Source organism: Microtus ochrogaster, chromosome X (genome assembly GCF_000317375.1).
Source record: "Microtus ochrogaster isolate Prairie Vole_2 chromosome X, MicOch1.0, whole genome shotgun sequence".
Lineage (NCBI taxonomy): Eukaryota > Metazoa > Chordata > Mammalia > Rodentia > Cricetidae > Microtus > Microtus ochrogaster.
In genome coordinates, this window is record NC_022026.1 from 8,299,766 (window position 1) to 8,307,491 (window position 7,726).

Consider the following 7,726-nt stretch of genomic DNA (forward strand, 5'->3'; position numbering starts at 1 on the left):
AACATTGAGTACTTGTGCAACTTGTGACGAATGGAAAAGGGATTATTTCTAGAACTGTGAGTGATCGATGCTACTGAACTAATATATATCCGCTAATATCTCCCAAGATCCTAGGGCATTTAGAACAAAATTACATACAACTGGCCCAAAAATTCAGGAAAGAGCAATTTTCATATCAGGCTAGGGTCTGATAAGGTACACCCTCCTGTCCTATGAAGGAACTCAACAGCAAGAATGCCTGCTCTTAATGAATCATTTTATTTTCACATAGTCGGACTTCTTTTATGAAGATGGCGATGGACTTCCCATAGGGTAGGGGACCCTGACTGCTCCTTGGACTGGAGAGGGAGGGGGAGAAAGGGGGGAGAAAAGTGGGAGGAGGTGGAAATTTTCAATAATAAATAAATAAATAATTTAAAAAATAAAGATGGTGGCTATTATCATTCAAGTCTAGCATTCTAAAACAAATATATAATCTACTCCATCACTATCTACTTTCACTTAATAAAAATGCTTCCAACACCATAGGAAATAAAATTAGTAAGGATAGCATGAGATATGTTATTTCTATAGAAATTTCTTCACATTCATGTCAATCCTTCTATGCTTCAATTTCAAAGAAGAAAGAACTTTTTCTCTTTAAATCAATATCTTCATTTGTTACCCACCAACTCTCAATTACTGGGGAAACTTATTAAATTGAACTTTCTTTTTTCTTGCTGTCTACCAAGTACTTTCTATCACCATTTAAATAAGATCAAATTGTCCTACCATAACAAAGAGAATTCCATAATCCTTTTGACATGTTAACTTAAATGCTATCCTTCACCAAACCCACCAAGGAGCTACATATAGTAAATTTAATGGACATTTCTAAGTTTTTGCCAAGTCAGACCCAGAAGAAACATTTGATATTGCTGACAAATCCCTGTTTCTAAAAATATGTTCTTCTTTCAGGTTTTTCCACTCTTCATGTCAGGAATTCTCTTCTTTAAGCTTCTTTAAGTTTCTTTAAGCTCCTGCTATTTTCAAGATGCCGCACTACATTCCTTTTTCTTTCTCTTTTTCCCCCTTTCCATTATATTTTCAGATAATGAGAAATCTTGTCCACTCACATGATTCTGGTTGTCATGGATATGCTAAAGAATCCAAATTCTTTTTTTTTTCTAAGTCTTCTCTCCTTAGATTTAAGAAAGTACACTCAGTTTCCTAAGAGACATTACTATTTGGGTATAGAACAGGCATCTAAAACATGGCATTTCCAGAATCCTTACCTTATATTTTTACACTTGTCAAAATTTCATTCCTGAACTCACTGTAGTTTTACATTACTTTCTTATAATTTCTACAGGTTAGAATATCCAAAAGACATGTCAAAATTCAGCACATTTAAAGAAAAACTTTTGAATATTTCCCTTAAGCCTGCCCTTATATGAGCTGAACATAACTTTAAAGAATATCCCAACTACCTCGGTAGGCTAACCCACTTTAAAGTGTAAGGCATTACTTTCCTGCAAGTTTGTATGGAGGTTGTTTAATAGTAAAAGTATTCTGTGTCAAATATTTAAAATTATAGTTTATAATTTTGTGGTTAGTGTGGGTGGTTTTGAGGCCTTGTGTATGGTATACAAACCCACTACCACTGAGTTACATATTCTACCATTCTATATTCCTAAAACAAAATGCTTACCATAACACCAGTAGCACATACACTGAGATCAACAATTAATAAATGGGACCTCCAGAAACTGAAAAGTTTCCATAAGGCAAAGAAAACTGCCAATAAGACAAAACAGCAGCCTACAGAATGGGAAACTTTCACCAATCATACATTTGACAGAGGACTGATCTATAAAATACATAAATAACTCAAAAGCTAAACAACAAAATATCAAATAACTCAGTTAAAAACTGGAGGTACAACCCTAAATAGATAATTCTCAACAGAAGAAAGATACTTAAAGAATTGCTCAACATTCTCAATCATCAGGGAAATGCCTGGGAAGGGGAAATAGGTGAGATCTCCTGGGTAAACTGGGGATTGGAAGATTGGAACATGAGGGATCAGGTTGAGGGTTGGCATGGGATAGAGAGGCAAGAGTAATGAAAGACATTCTTGATGTGGGGCATTTCGGGATTAGGGAGAAACCTGGTGCCAGGGAAACTCTCAGATATCCACAAGATGACCCAAGATAAGACCCCTAGGAATAGTGGGAGAATGTCTGAACTGGCAATCTCCTGTAATCAGATTGGTGACTACCCTAATATCATCAGAGAGCCTTCATCCAGTCAGTTATGAAAGCAGATGCAGAGACCCACAGCCAAGCACTGGGCCGAGCTTCAGGAGTTCTGCTGAAGAAAGGAAGGAGGGATTGTAGGAGCCAGGGAGGTCAAGGTCATGACAGAGGAAACCATGGAGACAGCTGAATTGAACTAGTTCATGGGAGCACATGGATTCTGGACCAACAATTAGAGAGCCTGTTTAGGATTGACCTAGGCCCTCTGCATATGTTTGACTGTTGTGTAGGCTGGTCTGTTTGCAAGGCTCCCGGCAGTGAGATCGAGACCTGTTCCTGGAGTTTAGCTGGCCTTTGGGAACCTGTTCCCCTCACTAGATTACTTCACCCAGCCTTGATGTGAGGGGAAGGGTTTGGCCCTGCCTCAACTTGATATGCCATGCTTTGTTGACTCCCATGGCAGGCCTGCCCCTTTCAGAATGGAGATGGAGGAGGAGTGGATGAGGAGAGTAGATGGGAGGTGGGAGGAGGGAATGAGAGAAGAGCAGGAGGGGAAACTCTTGTTGGTATATAAAATAAATGAAAACAATTTAATAAAAAATGAAACACACACACAAAAATAAATAAATAAGCTTGCTAAATGAGCCAATTTCTAATTCTGGTTAAGCATACTTTCCTGAAATATTATCAATTAATTAAGAATCCCTTTCATTTACTCAAATATGTGGTCTTTGCACGAAATGTGCCATAATATTCCACTAATCCACGATATACATCACATCAGAAAAGTTAAATATTTTTGAATAAAATATATCACCATACACATCAAAAACAGTACAAGATTCAATTCATATATTCAAACAACTGTAATGACACATATTTGGCTTATACACTCATAACTAATTATCTCAACCCTAGCATCTCCAATATTTTACAAGTACATTCCAATCACTATATCCACATAGCCACTGCCCTAGTAAAAAAGACAAGATAATTTCTATGCTAAACCACTGTAAAAGTATCTGAATTACTTACTTTTTAACATTTGATTTTTTTTCTTCCTAAAGTCTAATCTCTAAAAAGCAACCAGAATAAATCATATGATTTCTCTACTTCAGATCTTTCATTGACTTATAACTGTACACAGAATATAGTCAAGACATCTATGCTAACACTTCATGGAGTCTCTTTGCTTTCCCTTTCCTAAATGGACACTGTGAAAGGAGACAGCATTCTATTTGTTTAGAAATGATAACCACAGTGAATGTAAACATGAGCTCTACTACTTCTAAGGTGCCTGCAACAACTAGACTAACTAGAAATAAACACACACTCCCAATGCCCCACACGCATTACAGGTTATATGAGCAGGAGGTTATAAAACACACTGAAAGAATGAACATACCACATTCACATAGGTTCTTCTCATTTTACTCAGCAAAATTCTTATCAACAACTATTTTACACTTTACTAAATCAAATCACTGCAGGGTTTTCTAAGTGTGTTTTTCTTACACTGGAGCACCGGACAGAAATCTCAAGGTCCAAATCAGGAGCAGAAGGAGGGGGAGCACGAGCAAGGAACTCAGGACCGCGAGGGATACACCCACACACTGAGACAATGGGGATAATCTTTCGGGAATTCACCAAGACCAGCTAGCCTGAGTCTGAAAAAGCATGGGATAAAACCGGACTTACATAGCAGACAATGAGGACTACTGAGAACTCAAGAACAATGGCAATGGGTTTTTGATCCTACTGCACATACTGGCTTTGGGGGAGCCTAGGCAGTTTGGATGCTCAACTTACTAAACCTGGATGGAGGTGGGCGGTCCTTGGACTTCCCACAGGTCAGGGAACCCTGATGGCTCTTCAAGCAGATGAGGGAGAGGGACTTGATCGGGGAAGGGGGAGGGAAATGGGAGGCGGTGGCAGGGAGGAGGCAGAAATCCTTAATAAATAAATAAATAAATAAAATAAATACAAAAATAAAGTCATCATAGTTCTTTTGGTATACATTGCTCTATCTAGTGATATATTAAGATATGTTCTCAGAAAAAAAAGAAATGATAACCAAAGTGCTTCCTTGGATGAGTATATCAAATACCCTAAGATGCCCAAAGTCAAAAGTATTGATAACAGTACACTGATATTACTTAAAGTGTTCTCAAGTATCTTCATATATGGTAACATGTTTTGAACAGGTAGAATATGTTATCGTTCCCAGTTTATCAATTATAAAACTGAGAAAACAAATACAATGGTAAAAGTAGCAAATTTTAGCTTTCAGTAGAGTCACATACTTCATGTGGAAGAGGCTGACGAAAATGTTAAAATATGGTATTCTCATGTATCATTTTATTTAACCATATCTTCTTTTAGAAAATCACATATTCTGTTGTCCATAACATGTCCATTGCTATAGATACTTGTCAGACAAAATGAAAATTTTAACTATAATTATATACAAAAGTTGGACTTCTTGTATACAATTTCTTCCCTTCAATGTTTTTCTGTTATATTTCAGCTTTTTTGAAATTAAAACAAATACTATTTCTAAAATTTAGGAATTGTCCAACACTGCATATTTTCAATATATTATGATATTCTCTAGGAAACATACTCAGGCTTTACATATGGCATCTCTAATGCCTTGCAATAAATAACATGACAAAATTCCTTGATGTACATGTGTTGAATGAATATAAAGATTTTTCATCAATTTTTTTTCAGATCAAGTGGCTGTCAGTACAAAAGAGAAAGATGAATAATAATACCATGCCTTTTAGGTAATGTATTTCCACTATCATTGTTATTGCACTTAAAAAATGACCACCAGATTTCTATTCGTTATAGGCATTCATTGCATTTTAAATAGTTTGCTTTCCTACATTTGACTTCATTTAACAATATTCACAAATATTTATTAGGTATCAAAGAGATTGCTAAATGACCTATAATAGGCACTGCTTCACTTCTTTTCAGTTTTAGTTGGAATGATGCTACTCATCTAAAAACCATATTCTATAAATTTTTTGCCCTTTGACATGTCCACCTTACTAGATTCTGTACAATGCAGTGGGACTAGTTCAGTGAGTAGCCCTTCAGTTCCCCTTAAGAACAAAGGTGTCTCCCCTAGACTGGTTTGTAATGGTCTCAGGAACATAAAATTACTTCTCTTGTATTTGGATAAGCACATTTTTTATGACCGTGTAGATCATTTCCTAATCAGTAGAGTATATCACTTCAGCTGATGAGAAATATTTCAAATTCAAAGAGTGTCATCTTGTCTGGGGACTAATTAAATTTGAAACCTGTTATTTTGAGTTGGCTTTGAGATATATAAGGATTGACACCCAAATATTTAGTATTTGGGGATATGTATATTCAGAGATTGAGAGTCTATTACATAGACTCTAAGAGGTGCACTCTATTAGGTGATTAGCTCCCTGGCTTTGTATGAGTGTTTTTAAGGAGATTTCCCTAAAAATAGCACTTGCTAAATGGCTTCCCACAGATAACAAAAGATTCATAAGAAGCTAATTAATGCTGTGTTCCTGCCTGAAAAAACAAACAAACAAACACATGTTTGGGTGCACATTTGTGAAAGGGGTAGGAGAATGACAGAGACTAGAGTTTCTATACCACATTAGTAAATCATGGTTAAACAGCTTTGTTGGGCATAGACTTTCTTGGGGAATTAAGTGTGCTTTAATATTTCACAAGTTTAGTATTTTCACCATAGTCTAACAAGATGCCATATGACAGTGATTCTCAACCTTTTCAATGCTGTGACCCTTTAATATAGCTCCTCTTGTTGAGAGAACCCCCTATCATAAAGTTATGTTTATTGCTACTTCATAACTGCAATTTTGCTACGGTTATAAATCATATGTAAATAGCTGTTTTTTCCCCCAATGGTCCAAGGCAAACCCTGTGAAAAGGTCATTTGACCCTCAAAGGGGTCAAGACCCACAGGTTGGGAACCACATGAGTATAGGTATAGGGTAAAAACAGTGTTACATGTTCATAGGCATTTGTTCAAAATAGAACAGTCTCATCACAATTAACATAATCACTCTGCGGACTTAAGTTATTAGCTCAGTTCTTAGGGATATTTTAAATCTTGAAATCTCTGACTTAAACATTTCTAGATTTGAATCTAGACTCCTCAACTATGCTAGTGCCTCAGGCAGGTTTGCTTGCAAGGAAAGTTTCTGAATATCATTAGAGTTTACTATACTGTTGCTATTCTGTGAATGCCAACTTATAAAACATGCAGAAATCTAGCTTCTGTCATTAAACATTCTCCTTTTGGTAATTCTATGAACTAAAACAACAGAGGTTTGCATTGAATAAAGTTTCTTGGCTTTGTTACAAAGAAATAAAAGGAAGAGTTCTTGCTACAGTTTTCAAAACCATCAAATTTACCTAAAATTGCTATTGCTTCAAAATCATAAACTCCAATGAAGCAAGCTAGCCAGAATTTGATAATACAATAAAGCTGGCTTTGGGGAATTATGGAAGTAGGCTGAGGAAAAAAAAAAAGTACTCAGCCTAGTCATTGAAGCCGCAAAGATCTTAGATACTTGTGATTTTCATCCCACTTAATAAACTTTAAACAAAGATATGATGGTATTGGTTGTCGTTTATATTAAGCAGCCCAGAGAATTACACGTTCCAATTATATGCCTCGAATCAGAGTGATTGCTATGAATCTGTGCTCTTAGGCAGTATTGATCAGCAACACTTCGCAAAAACACAAGACAATCAAAAACGATGTCAATGAAGCAGTTTACATGAGGCAAGAAAAGAATAGCACTTGTGTTGTTCTTGCCATCAATGACACTGTTCCTACACCTTCCCTGCCTCACATTCACATTTTACAAAACTAACAACAGGAGTTTTCAAACCAGTTGAAACTAAGATACCATTTTGTAGCTCATTACAATGGTAATGAAACAAAGAAGGCGCTGTAGCGAAATCCATGAGCCACTGCTGTGAACCTCTTAGCTTTGAGAAAAATCACAGAATCACTACTCAACAAACATACTGAATTGTTCTTGCTGCTTAGTCTCTATACATTGGAAATTTCATTTATTACAGCTTAATGAATAAAAAATGTCTTACTTTTAGAAAATATCTAGATTTTTCCCTAGTTAATTGCAAAAGCATAGTATTCAGTGCATAGATAATGTATTTTCTCATGAAAACTACTGTCAGGATCCCTCTTTTCTGAAAATAAATTTCAAATTTATCATATAGACAAAGACTAAATAAAGTATTTAGTATCAAGAGAATGTAAAATATTTCCCATGATTTATCCCTTTCAGCCAAGAAGTTTCTTAAGTGTAATTATAGAAAACAAGTTTCTTTCCAAAAATCCATTTTTAGACACTTTCAAAAACCATTACCAATATACTGTGTGTGTATGAAAGACAGAATTAGTCCATATTTGATATACTTGCTTCATTGTGTAAATATGAAGT